This window comes from Hyla sarda, chromosome 7, assembly GCF_029499605.1.
Source record: "Hyla sarda isolate aHylSar1 chromosome 7, aHylSar1.hap1, whole genome shotgun sequence".
In the NCBI taxonomy this organism is placed as follows: domain Eukaryota; kingdom Metazoa; phylum Chordata; class Amphibia; order Anura; family Hylidae; genus Hyla; species Hyla sarda.
Genome location: NC_079195.1, coordinates 189,898,812 through 189,917,079, shown reverse-complemented (window position 1 = coordinate 189,917,079; position 18,268 = coordinate 189,898,812). Strand labels below are relative to the sequence as shown.

General features: G+C 48.2%; 1 long non-coding RNA gene across 2 annotated transcripts; it reads left to right on the top strand.

The window, feature by feature from the left end:
• The first annotated feature begins 3,533 nt into the window (after nt 1–3,533).
• On the top strand, nt 3,534–17,932 carry LOC130282933 (uncharacterized). 2 transcript variants are annotated; one of them, XR_008846557.1, is made up of 3 exons: nt 3,534–4,100; nt 17,462–17,592; nt 17,678–17,932. It is a non-coding gene; the product is annotated as an uncharacterized LOC130282933 (long non-coding RNA). The 2 variants fall into 2 exon arrangements; XR_008846556.1 differs by having other exon boundaries at nt 3,534–4,235.
• Nucleotides 17,933–18,268: the final 336 nt, after the last annotated feature.

Here is an 18,268-nt window from a genome sequence, read left to right as displayed (position 1 = left end):
ATATCGTGGCTGAATAGCACAGCTTGGAATTGGCTGAAGCATGAGGAGGCCATATAGTGGCTGAATGGCACAGCCTGGAGGTGGCTGAAGCATGAGAAGACCATTTAGTGGCTGCATGGCACAGCCCGGAGATGGTGAAGCATGATGAGGCCATGTAGTGGCTGCATTGCACAGCCTGGAGATGACAGGATCATGAGGAGACAACATAGTGGCTGAATGAGACAGCCTGGAGGTGGCAGCAGCATCAGGAGTCTTGAAAGTGACCCAGTGATAGAGTGGTGCCGTGGGTGGCAATACCAGTACCCGATGATGAAGGTGGGTGAAAAAAAGGTCTGATGCGGAGAAATGTTTGTAACTGTGGAGCAGTGCCTTAAATCTGTTTGGCACTATCCATATTTGTGAAGTGTTGGTGTGGCACCATGGTCAATCTACTCTGATGCATCAGGCATTGTTGGGTGGAAATCCGGGCTGATCCATACTTGATTTATCTTCACAAACGTCAGTATTTTCACATTTTTTGTGGACAGACGCGTTCTTCTTGGGGTGACTATGGCCCCTGCTGCACTAAACACCCGCTCTGATGGCACACTACTGGCCGGGCAGGACAGCTTTTCCAGGGCAAACTCTGCTAGTTGCGTCCACAAATCAAGTTTGGCTGCCCAGAAGTCCAGTGGATCTTCAAGGTTTTTTGGCATGGGCATGTCAAGGTATGCCACCACCTGCTGGTTCAGGTCCTGCTCCAGGTCTACCTGCTGCTGCTGAATTGCTTCACTATGCGGGTGAAGAAAGGTACTAATCAGCGACTGTAGAGTCAGGCTGCTGCTGATGGAGCTGGTACTGCTCCTACCACCCCACCCCTCCCCAGCAGCCATAGCAATATAAGGTGAGCGCAAAGGACCCCCAAGTCAGAACTGCAAGAGGATGGACGATGTTGCCGATAGGAATCGGCCAACTGACTACATAGGATGTCTCTGTAGTAGTGTTGAGCAGCATAGGAAATATTTGAATTTGCGATATTTTGCGAATATATGGACGAATATTCGTCATATATTCGCTAAATTCGCAAATTCGTATTATTCGCGTTATATTTTCGCATATGCGAAAATTTGCATAAGCGAAAATTTGCATATGCGGAAATTCGCACGCCAGTCTCACACAGTAGTATTAGAGCCTTCTTTACACCACACAAGCTGGAAGAAGAGAGGGATAATCACTGTGATGTGTACTGTGAAAAAAAAGAAAGAATATTCGTAATTACGAATATATAGTGCTGCATTTGCGATTATTCACGAATTAAATTTGCATTGCAAATATTCGCGAGCAACACTAGTGATGAATCTCCCCCATTAAGCCTGCCAGAGCCGCAGTGATCTGTGTAAGAAACCTATGGGCCCAGGCTGTTAGGGTCACCAAATGATATTACAAATACTGAGTGTCTGGTTAGGAGAAACAATGATAATGTACCCACAGGGAGTAGAGCCATTTTTATAAAAATTGCCAAAAATCCCTGAGATAAGTCATGCAGAATATGTTAAAAAGCTTTTTGGATTTTCAGCCAATCAGAAAGCAGCACTACTCAAATAGAACTCCCGTGAGGTCACACATGTGATGTCATAACCTTTGTCATCAGTGAGGGGCCTAAACTGTAGGAACTTAGGAATACAACTTCATACCCGCCTGTGACTGGTAAGTATCACATCTTTTTGTCCAGTTCCATGTGCATTTCTATAATAAACATGTAACTAATCTCTCTTTTCTTTTTCTATCTTAGATGCACACCTTCCAGGCTGTGGGGCAGCACATACACGGACACATTGGCCCAAATTCTAGAGGTAACCTCCTTTAGTATGCCCAGAGGAAGGGCAGTACAGTAGCCATGGATTCCCTACAGGTTTCCTCCCCTCTGGAGGTTTTTCCTGTCCTGAGTTAGTTACTGTCCGCTCTTTGTGAGTGATGGAGGTTACATAAAATCCCTACACAAACATTTTAGTAAATAATAAATAAAGTTCCCCTTTGTTTAAACTGTTCTTTGACTTGTTCGACTCATTTATTTTATTTGTGTGTGTGAAAAATAGTGTTAGCAAAATGTGGATGACAGAAGTGTCCAAAGCTGCTGCCCGATCTGCGCCATGTGATGAGGTGAGAGGCGGCTGGTGCTGGGGGGTACAGTTGTCCAGGCAACCGTAGGGCACCCAGCAAGTTCTGATGTCTTATGCCCAGAAATGGTCGGCTACTCACTGTGTCAGAAGATTCTCATCCTAGATATGAAGACAATCAGGGATCAAAACCTGTGGAGAGGAAAAGTTGACCAGTTGCCCATAGCAACCAATCAGATCACTTCTTCTAGTTTTCAGAGGTCTTGTTAAGAATGAAAGAAGCAATCTGATTGGTTTCTATGCGCAACTGATCAACTTTTACCCTGCACGGGTTTTGATAAATCTCCCCAATAATTATTACAACCATGTCACACACTTTGGGTTGCCCCCTGGCTGCTATTTTACCAGCACAGCTGGTATTTTAGACACCCTGACAGTATTTTTAATATAAAAATACCAGCAATTCAATGGCTGGTATTTATCTAAGCCCCCTGGGCTGTAATATGTAGAAATGGAGAGGCGAGAGCTAACCCCGCCCCTTCCCTCTGCCAGCTGAGCTCTGATTGGTAAAGATTTCTCCCTCACACACAGGAGCTCAGCACACTCAGCACAAAGGGAGAAGATTAACCCCTTAAAGACCACGGGCATATGGGTACGCCCATGCTCCCTGGTACTTAAGGACCAAGGGCGTACCTGAATGCCTGTGGGAATTTCCTTCAACCCTGCGCGCCGCGCCGGGCAAGGACCGGACCGGGATGACTGCTGATATTTATCTGCAGGCATCCCGTGCCAATGCCCAGGGAGGTCCTGAGACCCACCCACTGTTGTCCGGGCAGAGCAGAGGAACCGTTGGTGACCGGCGCCGGAGGTCACTTACCCTCGGCGGCAATGCCCGGCGTCGATCCTCGGGGGCGGCGATGACATGCGGCAGGCTCCATGGATCCTACGGAAGCTGGTGAGTAGTTGCCTAGCAACATCTGGAGGGCTACAGTTTGAGACCACTATACAGTTGTCTCTAAACTGTTGCCCTCCAGATGTTGCAAAACTACAACTCCCAGCATGCCCAGAAAGCTGTTTGGACATGCTGGGATTTGTAGTTTTGCAACAGCTTGAGGGCTACAGTTTGGAGATCACTGTGCAGTGGTCTCTAAACTGTGGCCCTCTAGATCTTGCAAAATTACAACTCCCAGCATGCCCACACAGAAGTTTGCTGTCTGGGCATGCTGGGATTTGTAGTTTTGCAACATCTGGAGGGCCACAGTTTGGAGATTACTGTGCAGTGGTCTCTAAACTGTAGCCTTCCAGATGTTGCAAAACTGCAAATCCCAGCATGCCCAAAGAGCAAACAGCTGTCTCGGCATGCTGGGAGTTGTAGTTGCATACCTCCAGCTGTAGCATAACTACATCTCCCAGCATGCCCTTCGGCGATCAGTACATGCTGGGAGTTGTAGTTTTGCAACAGCTGGAAGCACACTGGTTGGAAAATACTGAGTTAGGTAACATCTCCCTGACGAAGGAAGCTGTGCTTCTGAAACGCGTTGAAGGTATCTTGGATCTAATCCTGTAACGTAGTGACGTCACGACATCGGTCTCCAGCAAACCGCGAACCGGGGCTACCACGGTAGAGAACGCCACCGGCCGGGCGTACTCCCGCAATCCCCAACTAGGATCTTTGGTAAAAGGATGCGCACTCTCCGCAACATCTCAGAACAAGAGGAAGTGCGGGCATCACCGCCAAGAAAAACAATCACACAAAAACGCAAGTAAAATATTTAAAGTGATTGCACTATAAGTCCAATATTCTGCGCACATCCATAGGTATATGTTTATAAGTGAACTAGACATCTATCCTGTACATCTCAGTTAGATCTGCTCGTATCTAAATGGACATTCTTTGACTTGTAGTGCCACCAGCCAAACAACAGGATTTCACCACCAATGATATACTAATACAGCTAAATTCCTGGAACACACTGGAACCCATATAAATAAGCATACCTACAGGTACATTCAGTACTGTATCATTTATTTATTCATATCTATCCCACATTTTTTCAGTGCACCCTAAAGAACAACTTAAAGAATAACCCTGCAAACAATTATACCACACTTACAGTTTGATCTTCTTCTTTTAGCCAGGTAGGTGTATCCACAATTTCAAGCATAAGCGCATACTGTAACATATATGTGTAATGTACACAAATATACACATATATATTGTATTTAGGTAACAGAACCTAACTGAAGGCTTTCCAACCAGCTGTTGCAAAAGTACAACTCCCAGCATGCACAGTCTGTCAGTGCATGCTGTGAGTTGTAGTTTTACAACAGCTGGAGGTTTGCCCCACCAGTGCGAATGTACCCTAAAAACACTGCACTATACTACACTAACACATAATAAAGGGTAACACACTACATATACACCCCTTACACTGTCCCCACCAATAAAAATGAAAAACGTATTGTACGGCAGTGTTTCCAAAATGGAGCCTCCAGCTGTTGCAAAACAACAACTCCCAGCATTTCCGGACTGACTGTCCAGGCATGCTGGGAGTTTAGCAACAGCTGGAGGCACCCTGTTTGGGAATCACTGGCGTAGAATACTCCTATGTCCACCCCTATGCAATCCCTAATTTAGTCCTCAAATGCTCATGGCACTCTCTCACTTTGGAGCCCTGTCGTATTTCAAGGAAATAGTTTAGGGTCACATATGGGGTATTTCCGTACTCGGGAGAAATTGCTTTTTCTCCTTTTACCCCTTATGAAAAGGAAAAGTTGGGGTCTACACCAGCCTAGTGTAAAAAAATTAACATTTTTACACAAACATGCTGGTGTTGCCTCATACTTTTATTTTTACAAGTGGTGAAAGGAAAAAAAGACCACCAAAATTTGTAACGCAATTTCTCCTGAGTACGGAAATACCCCATATGTGGGCGTAAAATGCTCTGCGGACGCACAACAAGGCTCAGGAGTGAGAGAGCGCCATGTACATTTGAGGCCTAAATTGGTGATATGCACAGGGGTGGCTGATTTTACAGCGGTTCTGACATAAACGCAAAAAAATAAATACCCACGTGTGACCCTATTTTGGAAACTACACCCCTCACGGAATGTAACAAGGGGTATAGTGAGCCTTAACATCCCACAGGTGTTTTGACAAATTTTCGTTAAAGTTTGATGCTCACTGGTACTTAAGGACCAAGGGCGTACCTGGTTGTGAGGCCCGGTGGCAATTGCGACCCTTGCGACCTCTATAGCTAAGCCACTGGGGACAAGGTAAGTACCTTTGTCATCAGTGTCCATCATGATTTCCTGCATGGCGCTCTCCTAGCACATTCATCTCTATGGAAGAGCCAGAGATACACGAGCGTTGTAAATAACCCTGCTGCATGTGCAAAGGGAGCCAGGGCGCTGTGCAGGGTCCCCTCGAGATCAGACACTTATCCCCTGTCCTGTGGAAAGGGGATAAGGAGTAAGGTGGTGTCCTAGTACAGGTACATTGTGTCAAGGTATTTTAGGCCCTGTCAGATTGAGACCTCCAGTGTCCTGGGGGCTCCCCTGCAGGGACTCAACCATTTCTAATGTGTATTTGCACTGTTATAACTTAGCAATCAGTTATTAGGTGTCTGTAGCTTTAAGTATGTTACCTAGCAACCTCATGCTTAGTCAGGGTATGTGAGAGTGGAGGACTGAGGGCTAGACTAAACTTTTGTGTAAGGTGTTATATTATGTTATTACTTGTATGTAACTTTATTGTAAATCCTAAAGGGGATACAGACAACTCTATGATCCACAGCTGCCTGGCCAATGGGCTTTAGTTTAGCCTGCCCTTATAAGGGGTGGCATTTCCTGTGTAGAGTAGGTGTGGAGGAGTAGAGGAGTAAAGCAGTTCATTCAGTTCATTCAGTTCAGAGTGGTGTAGAGTTCAGAGTACAGAGTGGAGGTCTGAGCAAGTTCAGAGGAGGTGAAGCTCCGGAGTAGCAGAGAGAATCCGCAGAGGAGTGAGAGCAAAGATGAGAGGGAGATAAGAAAAGCATGAAGTAACCCCAACTAATAGCAAGCCTTTACTTCAGCCTTGATCAGAGAATTCCTAAAGGACAATTCATTATTTTCCGGCGAAAAGCCACAAATCTACCGACCCTTCAGTAAGTGACTTTAATCTCAAGCCTAATATAGCGCAGACCTAAAACTCCTAGTCCGGCCGTAAGAGCCAAGCATATATGCAATATCAAGTCCAGGCACTGCAAGCTGTGTGGTCCTTTAGAGACTGTCTGTTAACCCTTTGGGAGACTTTGGTTGAGCGCTGTGAAGATTTTACCACCTATCTTCATATTAGTAAAGCCTCCGTTAAACTGCAACCTAGTGTGGAGTCAATTCTTTCCTTACTAGCCTGTGGGGAGACGGAATTCCCCGGACCTGTAGTACCCCGGGAGATATCAAGACTACAGTGGCGTCACGTGACATTAAGGGTTAATACCATCCGACCCTGGGTTCATAACCCCCCAAGAACCAAGTAGCTAACCCCAGCATAGTGGTGGCTGCGGACCTCACCCATGGCCACCACAGTAAAGTAGCAGAGTACTCCTTTAATAAATTTAGTTTTGAATCTAGGAGCCAGGATAAAAAGGCTTTTTTTTTTTTTTTTAATTTAAACAACCAGCGCAATTTTTCAGTTTTTGAGAGGTGGTTGTTTAACCGGTTGTCGTCTAAGGACGAGCCAGCTCGTCCTGAGATGGCAACTAGAGATGAGCGAACTTTTCAAAAATTTGATTCGGACGATTCACCGAATTTTTCGATAAAGTTTGTTTCGTTACAAATTTTTTCGTGGCAAATCTATATTAAAAAAGGCTATTTCTAGCCTACATACAGCCTCTATAGGGGTATAGCACACTTTGCTGTGTTCTAAAATGCATATGGAGTGTGCTGGGTTAGTGAAATAATACTGTTATTCAGAATAACATGCAGATTACCTTTTAGAATCACTGCCGCACAGCAGCACAATTACAGAGCCTGGTGGTGGCATCAGTGTCATGAGACCATATAGTGACTGAATGACACAGTGTGGAGGTGTTGGCAGCATGAGGAGACCATATAGTGGCTGAATGGCACAGCGTGGAGGTGTTGGCAGCATGAGGACACCATATAGTTGCTGAATGACACAGCATGGAGGTGTTGGCAGCATGAGGAGACCATATAGTGGATGAATGGCACAGCGTGGAGGTGTTGGCAGCATGAGGACACCATATAGTGGATGAATGACACAGCATGGAGGTGTTGGCAGCATGAGGAGACCCTATAGTGGATGAATGGCACAGAATGGAGGTGTTGGCAGCATGAGGAGACCATATAGTGGATGAATGACACAGTGTGGAGGTGTTGGCAGCATGAGGAGAGCATATAGTGGCTGAATGGCACAGCGTGGAGGTGTTGGCAGCATGAGGACACCATATAGTGGCTGAATGACACAGCATGGAGGTGTTGGCAGCATGAGGACACCATATAGTGGATGAATGGCACAGCGTGGAGGTGTTGGCAGCATGAGGACACCATATAGTGGATGAATGACACAGCATGGAGGTGTTGGCAGCATGAGGAGACCATATAGTGGATGAATGGCACAGCATGGAGGTGTTGGCAGCATGAGGAGACCATATAGTGGATGAATGGCACAGCCCGGAGTTGCCAGCAGCATGAGTTGGCACTAGGCCTTCACAATCCCTAAGACTAAAAGATGAATTAAGAAATTTAAACCAAAGATTTTGGATAGCGGGTGCTACTTATGAGCAAATTTTAAATTCCAAGACCCAGGCCCAACAGCGGCATCAGTAACCCATATATTGCCTGAATGACACAGTCTGGAGTTGTTCAGATGATTCTATGGCCAAATTATATGCTAAACTATATATACCTGCCCTGAGTGTTTTCCTAAGATTCTGCCTCCAGTTTCACAACTACAACTCCCAGCATGCCCTCACAGTCAATAGCTGTCAGGGCATGCTGAGAGTTGTGGTTGTGAAACAGCTGTAGGCACCATGTTAGGAAAACACAGGAGCGCAGCATAGATGAGGTAAGGGCCGAAGTCGGCTTCCTGCTCGGCCTCAGTGAGCAGGATTGGAGACAGCAATATAACACTTTAGAAGGTAGGAAAAACATTTTAAAAGGCGGTGGTGGTGGTGGTGGTGGTGGTGGTGGGGATTTAGGCATAGATTAGCAATAGGTAGGGACAGAAAAAAAAATATATAGATGACGGGAGCTACTCTCTAACACACACATCTCTGTGCCCCCACCACCACCAACAGGTAACCTCCTGTTATTATTAAGACTGTGCCTCCATGTATTAAATTATGTTTCTCTGTGCTGGCGCCTGTGAGAACATAAGATTGTTCTGCTAAGTCCTTATGCAGAACCTTGTACTAATACAGAACCATGAGCTACAGGGATGTGGATCCACTGGTCCCAGCTAAACCTCAGGTGCTTTTCCCCAGCTAGTATATTAGCTTACACTGTCCTCTGGATTGCAGCAACAATGTCCTGTACAATATATTTGTATGTAAAATTTCACTTTACTGGATAATGTTAAGAATCCTCAATATTAACCCCTTAAGGACCGAGACCTTTTTCACCTTAAGGACCAGAGCGTTTTTTGCAATTCTGACCACTGTCACTTTAAACATTTATAACTCTGGAATGCTTTTAGTTATCATTCTGATTCCGAGATTGTTTTTTCGTGACATATTCTACTTTAAAGGAGTACTTTGATTCATAAATTTATATCCCACAAATGTTCCCCATGGCTGTACCTCTCTGGCCATGTACTTCTTGTTGCAACTGGTCCAGCTGTTCTCCCGGTGCAGCGCTCCGTGTTTCATGGCACTTCCTGGTTATGGTGGTGTGGAGGGTGACGTAAAAATCATCATTCCCCATGCTGCCTTGCTTCAAGTTTGTTACGCCTAGCGCTCCGGGTCCCCGCTCCTCCCCGGAGCGCTCACGGCGTCTTTCTCCCTGCAGCTCCCCGGTCAGTCCCGCTGACCGGGAGCGCTGCACTGTCATGGCCGTTGGGGATGCGATTCGCACAGCGGGACGCGCCCGCTCGCGAGTCGCATCCCAGGTCACTTACCCGTTCCCGTCCCCTGCTGTCATGTGCTGGCGCGCGCGGCTCCGCTCTCTAGGGCGCGCGCGCGCCAGCTCCCTGAGACTTAAAGGGCCAGTGCACCAATGATTGGTGCCTGGCCCAATCAGCTTAATTGGCTTCCACCTGGTCCCTGCCTTTATCTGACCTCCTCCCATGCACTCCCTTGCCGGATCTTGTTTCCCTTGTGCCTAGTGAAAGCGTTTTGTGTGTCTAAAGCCTGTGTACCAGAACTTCTGCTATCCACCCTGACTACGAACCTTGCCGCCTGCCCCCGACCTTCTGCTACGTCCGACCTTGCTTCTGTCTACTCCCTTGTACCTCGCCTATCATCAGCAGTCAGAGAGGTGAGCCGTTGCTAGTGGATACGACCTGGTCACTACCGCCGCAGCAAGACCATCCCGTTTTGCGGCGGGCTCTGGTGAAAACCAGTAGTGACTTAGAACCGGTCCACTAGCGCGGTCCTCGCCAATCCCTCTCTGGCACAGAGGATCCACTACCTGCCAGCCGGCATCGTGACAGTAGATCCGGCCATGGATCCCGCTGACGTCCCTCTGCCTTATATCTCTGATATCACCACGGTGGTCGCCCAGCAATCCCGACAGATCGCCCATCTAACCCACCAGCTGTTGGAAGTATTCACCATTGTGCAGCAACTTCAGTCGCAACTTCAGCAGCAATCATCTCCTCCGCCAGCTCCTGCACCCCTTCCGCAGCGAGTGGCCACTCCTAGCCTCCGCCTGTCCTTGCCGGACAAATTTAATGGGGACTCTAAGTTTTGCCGTGGCTTTCTTTCGCAATGTTCCCTGCACATGGAGATGATGTCGGACCAGTTTCCTACTGAAAGGTCTAAGGTGGCTTTCGTAGTCAGCCTTCTGTCTGGAAAAGCCCTGTCATGGGCCACACCGCTCTGGGACCGCAATGACCCCGTCACTGCCTCTGTACACTCCTTCTTCTCGGAAATTCGAAGTGTCTTTGAGGAACCTGCCCGAGCCTCTTCTGCTGAGACTGCCCTGCTGAACCTGGTCCAGGGTAATTCTTCCGTTGGCGAGTACGCCATACAATTCCGTACTCTTGCTTCTGAACTATCCTGGAATAATGAGGCCCTCTGCGCGACCTTTAAAAAAGGCCTATCCAGCAACATTAAAGATGTTCTGGCCGCACGAGAAACTCCTGCTAACCTGCATGAACTCATTCATCTAGCCACTCGCATTGACATGCGTTTTTCTGAGAGACATCAAGAGCTCCGCCAGGAAAAAGACTTAGATCTCTGGACACCTCTCCCACAGTCTCCACTGCAATCTGCGCCTAGGCCTCCCGCCGAGGAAGCCATGCAAGTGGATCGGTCTCGCCTGACCCTGGAAGAGAGGAATCGCCGTAAGGAAGAGAATCTTTGTCTGTACTGTGCCAGTACCGAACATTTTTTGGTGGATTGCCCTATCCGTCCTCCACGTCTGGGAAACGCACGCTCGCACCCAGCTCTCGTGGGTGTGGCGTCTCTTGATGCTAAGTCGGCTTCTCCACGTCTCACGGTGCCTGTACGGATTTCTACTTCAGCCAGCTCTTCCCTCTCAGCCGTGGCCTGCCTGGACTCTGGTGCTTCTGGGAATTTTATTCGGGAGTCCTTGGTGAATAAATTCCGCATTCCGGTGACCCGTCTTGTCAAGCCACTCCACATTTCCGCGGTCAACGGAGCCAGGTTGGATTGCACCGTGCGTTACCGCACGGAGCCCCTCCTAATGTGCATCGGACCTCATCACGAGAAAATTGAATTTTTGGTCCTTCCCAATTGCACTTCCGAAATTCTCCTTGGACTACCCTGGCTTCTACACCATTCCCCAACCCTGGACTGGTCCACTGGGGAGATCAAGAGTTGGGGTCCCTCTTGTTCCAAGGACTGCCTTAAACCAGTTCCCAGTACTCCCTGCCGTGACCCTGTGGTTCCTCCTGTATCCGGTCCCCCTAAGGTCGTTAGGGACTCTGCCTGCCACAGAAAATGCCTCTCCCCCCCTCCCAGTCCCTTCAGGCAAGCCTCTGTGTCCCCTCAAAAAAAAAAACCGGACAAAAAAAAGGGGAGACCTAAGGGGGGGGGTACTGTTACGCCTAGCGCTCCGGGTCCCCGCTCCTCCCCGGAGCGCTCACGGCGTCTTTCTCCCTGCAGCTCCCCGGTCAGTCCCGCTGACCGGGAGCGCTGCACTGTCATGGCCGTTGGGGATGCGATTCGCACAGCGGGACGCGCCCGCTCGCGAGTCGCATCCCAGGTCACTTACCCGTTCCCGTCCCCTGCTGTCATGTGCTGGCGCGCGCGGCTCCGCTCTCTAGGGCGCGCGCGCGCCAGCTCCCTGAGACTTAAAGGGCCAGTGCACCAATGATTGGTGCCTGGCCCAATCAGCTTAATTGGCTTCCACCTGGTCCCTGCCTTTATCTGACCTCCTCCCATGCACTCCCTTGCCGGATCTTGTTGCCCTTGTGCCTAGTGAAAGCGTTTTGTGTGTCTAAAGCCTGTGTACCAGAACTTCTGCTATCCACCCTGACTACGAACCTTGCCGCCTGCCCCCGACCTTCTGCTACGTCCGACCTTGCTTCTGTCTACTCCCTTGTACCTCGCCTATCATCAGCAGTCAGAGAGGTGAGCCGTTGCTAGTGGATACGACCTGGTCACTACCGCCGCAGCAAGACCATCCCGTTTTGCGGCGGGCTCTGGTGAAAACCAGTAGTGACTTAGAACCGGTCCACTAGCGCGGTCCTCGCCAATCCCTCTCTGGCACAGAGGATCCACTACCTGCCAGCCGGCATCGTGACAAAGTTCCTGTCCCGCCGTGCCTCCCTCCTCCTCCTCAGCCCCTCCCCTCCCTCCTGCTCTCCCCTCCCCAATAGGCAGACTATTGTGAATCATTAGGTCCGTTTTGCATTTGGTCGTGCGCATAGGACGGGTGTTACGTTACTTTTATGTGTAACTCCTTTTGTGAATAATCCTGATAGTTACGCCAGCGTAACTATCAGGGATATTACTGGACAAGGAAGATCACATGCCTGGTCCAAAGTAAATGCTGAGTGCGCAGGCGCGCGCAGCTCAGCATGATAGGAGGGAGGCTGGGGAGGCGTTTACTCAGCCGAGCGAATGCCGGCTGAGCAAATGATGGGGGCATGCATATTTAGGAGTGGGAGTGACCGTCTCGAGGGTGTGGGGGCCGGCATACAGTGGGGAGGATACAGAGAACGATGACGCTTCGTTCTCAAGATGGCTGCGGACGGCTGCATAATGGGGAACGAAAGTCATAATCCACACAGACCAGCTGTACTTCCGGTTTTCACAAAACAGTGATGGCTGCCTGCAAGTCAATGGAGGTGATTTATTATGTTCTATAACTTTGGCAATGCTTGCTATTGGTGGAGAAAAGTTTTGCTTCAGAGTACTCCTTTAACTTAGTGGTAAAATTTTATGGTAACTTGCATCCTTTCTTGGTGAAAAATCCCCAAATTTGATGAAAAAAATGAAAATTTTGCATTTTTCTAACTTTGAAGCTCTCTGCTTGTAAGGAAAATGGATATTCAAAATAATTTTTTTTGGGTTCACATATACAATATGTCTACTTTATGTTTGCATCATAAAATTTATGAGTTTTTACTTTTGGAAGACACCAGAGGGCTTCAAAGTTCAGCAGCAATTTTGAAATTTTTCACAAAATTTTCAAACTCGCTATTTTTCATGGACCAGTTCAGGTTTGAAGTGGATTTGAAGGGTCTTCATATTAGAAATACCCCATAAAAGACCCCATTATAAAAACTACACCCCCCAAAGTATTCAAAATGACATTCAGTAAGTGTATTAACCCTTTAGGTGTTTCACAGGAATAGCAGCAAAGTGAAGGAGAAAATTCAAAATCTTCATTTTTTACACTCGCATGTTCTTGTAGACCCAATTTTTGAATATTTGCAAGGGGTAAAGAGGAGAAAATTTTTACTTGTATTTGAAACCCAATTTCTCTCGAGTAAGCACATACCTCATATGTCTATGTTAATTGTTCGGCGGGCGCAGTAGAGGGCTCAGAAGGGAAGGAGCGACAAATGGTTTTTGGGGGGCATGTCACCTTTAGGAAGCCTCTATGGTGCCAGGACAGCAAAAAAACACACATGGCATACCATTTTGGAAACTAGACCCCTCAGGGAACGTAACAAGGGGTAAAGTGAACCTTAATACCCCACAGGTGTTTCACGACTTTTGCATATGTAAAAAAAATATATTTTTTTTAACCTAAAATGCTTGGTTTCCCAAAAATTTTACATTTTTAAAAAGTGTAATAGCAGAAAATACCCCCCAAAATTTGAAACCCAATTTCTCCCGATTCAGAAAACACCCCATATGGGGGTGAAAATTGCTCTGCTGGCGCACTACAGGTCTCAGAAGAGAAGGAGTCACATTTGGCTTTTTGAAAGCAAATTTTGCTCTGGGGGCATGCCGCATTTAGGAAGCCCCTATGGTGCCAGAACAGCAAAAAAAAAAAAACACATGGCATACCATTTTGGAAACTAGACCCCTCGGGGAACGTAACAAGGGGTAATGTGGACCTTAACACCCTACAGGTGTTTCACGACTTTTGCATATGTAAAAAAAAAAAAAAAATTTTTTACCTAAGATGCTTGGTTTCCCAAAATGTTTACATTTTTAAAAAGGGTAATAGCAGAAAATACCCCCCAAAATTTGAAGCCCAATTTCTCCTGATTCAGAAAACACCCCATATGGGGGTGAAAAGTGCTCTGCTGGCGCACTACAGGTCTCAGAAGAGAAGGAGTCACATTTGGCTTTTTGAAAGCAAATTTTGCTCTGGGGGCATGCCGCATTTAGGAAGCCCCTATGGTGCCAGGACAGCAAAAAAAAAAAACACATGGCATACCATTTTGGAAACTAGACCCCTCTGGGAACGTAACAAGGGGTTAAGTGAACCTTTATACCCCACAGGTGTTTCATGACTTTTGTATATGTAAAAAAAAAATGTTTTTTTTTTTCCTAAAATGCTTGTTTTCCCAAAAATTTTACATTTTTAAAAAGGGTAATAGCAGAAAATACCCCCCAAAATTTGAAGCCCAATTTCTCCCGAGTACGGCGATACCCCATATGTGGCCCTAAACTGTTGCCTTGAAATACGACAAGGCTCCAAAGTGAGAGCGCCATGCACAGTTGAGGCCTAAATTAGGGATTGCATAGGGGTGGATATAGGGGAATTCTACGCCAGTGATTCCCAAACAGGGGGCCTCCAGCTGTTGTAAAACTCCCTGCATGCCTAGACATTCAGTGGCTATCTGGCAATACTGGGAGTAGTTGTTTTGCAACAGCTGGAGGCTCCGTTCTGGAAACAGTGGTGTACCAGGCGTTTTTAATTTTTATTGGGGAGGGGAGGGGCGCTGTGTAGGGGTATGTGTATATCTAGTGTTTTTTACTTTTTATTTTATTTTGTGTTAGTGTAGTGTAGTGTTTTTAGGGTACAGTCGCACGGGCGGGGGTTCACAGTAGTTTCTCGCTGGCAGCTGGAGCTACAGCAGAAAATTTGCCGCAGCTCAAACTTGCAGCCGGATACTTACTGTAATCCTCCGCCCATGTGAGTGTACCCTGTACGTTCACATTTTGGGGGGGGTGGGGGGAACATCCAGCTGTTGCAAAACTACAACTCCCAGCATGGACGGTTTATCAGTGCATGCTGGGAGTTGTAGTTTTGCAACCGCTGGAGGCTCCGTTTTGGAAACAGTGACATACCAGACATTTTTCATTTTTATTGGGGAAGGGAGGGGGGCTGTGTAGGGGTATGTGTATATGTAGTGTTTTTTACTTTTTATTTTATTTTGTGTTAGTGTAGTGTTTTTAGGGTACAGTCACACGGGCAGGGGGTTCACAGTAGTTTCTCGCTGGCAGTTTGAGCAGCGGCAGAAAATTTGCCGCAGCTCAAACTTGCAGCCGGATACTTACTGTAATCCTCCGCCCATGTGAGTGTACCCTGTACGTTCACATTGGGGGGGGAGGGGAACATCCAGCTGTTGCAAAACTACAACTCCCAGCATGTACGGTCTATCAGTGCATGCTGGGAGTTGTAGTTTTGCAACAGCTGGAGACACACAGGTTGTGAAACACCGAGTTTGGTAACAAACTCAGTGTTTTGCACCAAGTGTGCCTTCAGCTGTTGCAAAAGCTACAACCCCCAGCATGTACGGACAGCGAAAGGGCATGCTGGGTCTTGTAGTTATGCAACAGCCGGAGGCATACTACATTGGCTGGGGATGCTGGGGATTGTAGTTATGCAACAGCTGAAGACACACTGGTTAACTACTTAACTCAGTGTGCCTTCAGCTGTTGCAAAACTACAACTCTCAGCAGTCACCGACAGCCAACGGGCATGCTGGGAGTTGTAGTTATGCAACCACCAGATGCACCACTACAACTCCCAGCATGCACTTTAGCTGATTGTGCAAGCTGGGAGTTGTAGTTACACAACAGCTGAAGGTACACTTTTCCATAGAAAGAATATGCCTCCAGCTGTTGAAAAACTACAAGTCCCAGCATGCCCATAAGGGCATGCTGGGAGTTGTGGTGGTCTGCCTCCTGCTGTTGCATAACTACAGCTCCCAGCATGCCCTTGTTGCATGCTGGGAGCTGTTGCTAAGCAACAGCAGGAGGCTGTCACTCACCTCCAACGATCCACACTGCAGGACTATCCCTCGCCGCCGCCGTCGCTCCTGGGGCCCCGATCCCAACAGGGATGCCGGGGATCGGGGTCCCCAGCACCCAGGGTCGTCTTCCCGCACCCGCTCACGTCCTCTGGAAGAGGGGCGGAGCGAGTGCGGGAGTGACACCCGCAGCAGGCGCCCTGATTGGTCGGCCGGTAATCCGGACGACAAATCAGGGCGATCGTGAGGTGGCACCAGTGCCACCTCACTCCTGCAGGCTCTGGCTGTTCGGGGCCGTCTCTGACGGCCCCGATCAGCCAGTAATTCCGGGTCATCGGGTCACTGGAGACCCGATTGACCCGGAATCCGCCGCAGATCGCTGGACTGAATTGTCCAGCGATCTGCGGCAATCGCCGACATGGGGGGACATAATGACCCCCCTGGGCGATATGCCGGGATGCCTGCTGAACGATTTCAGCAGGCATCCAGCCCCGGCTCCCCTCCGGCTAGCGGTGGGGGCCGGAAATGCTCAGGGCGTATCCATATGCCCTCGGTCCTTAAGGACTTGGAAACGGGGGCGTATGGATACGCACTATGTCCTTAAGGGGTTAATGTACTGTCCAGGAATGTTCCAAGCCATGCTGTCCCTCATCCCCTCCACCCTGTTCCCTATCTGCTCACACACATCTCCCCCTCCACCCACCTCCTCGGTCTCCTCACATAGATCTCCGCACCCCCACCCCTCCCTTACACCCATCTCCACAGCTCACCTCCTCCTTCCCCGTCCTCGCTCTCTTCACTCCGCATTCAGTTCTCTCCCTCCGCGGTGCTAATAAATCATGAGGAGGCCACAGTCAGTGTCAGAAATGTAATAGCAGGGTCGGAGGCAGGAAGACGTTAGGGTCTTGGAGAAGGCGTGCGTGCGTCTTATCCCAGCGGCCCCAAGCCTCTCCGGCCCTGCAGTCATTTTTAAAGGGCCCGCACCCGGCATAGGAGATGTGCTGGCAGCGACAGACTCCCCTTCCTCAGGCCCGGGCCCTCGGGCAGCACCCGAGTGCCAGACGTGCTGCACCACATAAAGCCCCATACACCTCACACCTTTACACCCTGTGGCACACCACAAGGGCATCTTGGGAGAAAAGAAATGAGGGGGCAGCTTTTTGTGGTGTTTTTTATTTTTGGCAAAAAAAAAAACTCAAACAAAAATTGCGTCTGTTCCTAGGCTTAGACTGGGATTAAAGGAAAACTGTTACCCATTCAGTCACACAAAACCCGATACACAGAGTTATAGTGCTGGTGAACATGAGACCGATGTGAGCTCTTTGACCGATATGCGTACCTGTAGTCCGGTGCGGCGTCCCTCTGAAGGTCCGCTTCTTCCTGCGCTGAATTGCACGCTGGAGGCGGCCCACCGGCTGGACTTGAATATTCATGGGCGCTGGCCACGTGAGAACGGAGTGTCTGGTTAGGAGAACCAAATATAATGTACCCACAGGGAGTGAGCCATTTTTATAAAAATTGCCAAAAATCCCTGAGATAAGTCATGCAGAATATGTTAAAAAGCTTTTTGGATTTTCAGCCAATCAGAAAGCAGCACTACTCAAATAGAACTCCCGTGAGGTCACACATGTGATGTCATAACCTTTGTCATCAGTGAGGGGCCTAAACTGTAGGAACTTAGGAATACAACTTCATACCCGCCTGTGACTGGTAAGTATCACATCTTTTTGTCTAGTTCCATGTGCATTTCTATAATAAACATGTAACTAATCTCTCTTTTCTTTTCCTTTCTTAGATGCACACCTTCCAGGCTGTGGGGCAGCACATACACGGACACATTGGCCCAAATTCTAGAGGTAACCTCCTTTAGTATGCCCAGAGGAAGGGCAGTACAGTAGCCATGGATTCCCTACAGGTTTCCTCCCCTCTGGAGGTTTTTCCTGTCCTGAGTTAGTTACTGTCCGCTCTTTGTGAGTGATGGAGGTTACATAAAATCCCTACACAAACATTTTTGTAAATAATAAATAAAGTTCCCTTTGTTTAAACTGTTCTTTGACTTGTTCGACTCATTTATTTTATTTGTGTGTGTGAAAAATTGTGTTAGCAAAATGTGGATGACAGAAGTGTCCAAAGCTGCTGCCCGATCTGCCCCATGTGATGAGGTGAGAGGCGGCTGATGCTGGGGGGTACAGTTGTCCAGGCAACCGTAGGGCACCCAGCAAGTTCTGATGTCTTATGCCCAGAAATGGTCGGCTACTCACTGTGTCAGAAGATTCTCATCCTAGATATGAAGACAATCAGGGATCAAAACCTGTGGAGAGTAAAAGTTGACCAGTTGCCCATAGCAACCAATCAGATCACTTCTTCTAGTTTTCAGAGGTCTTGT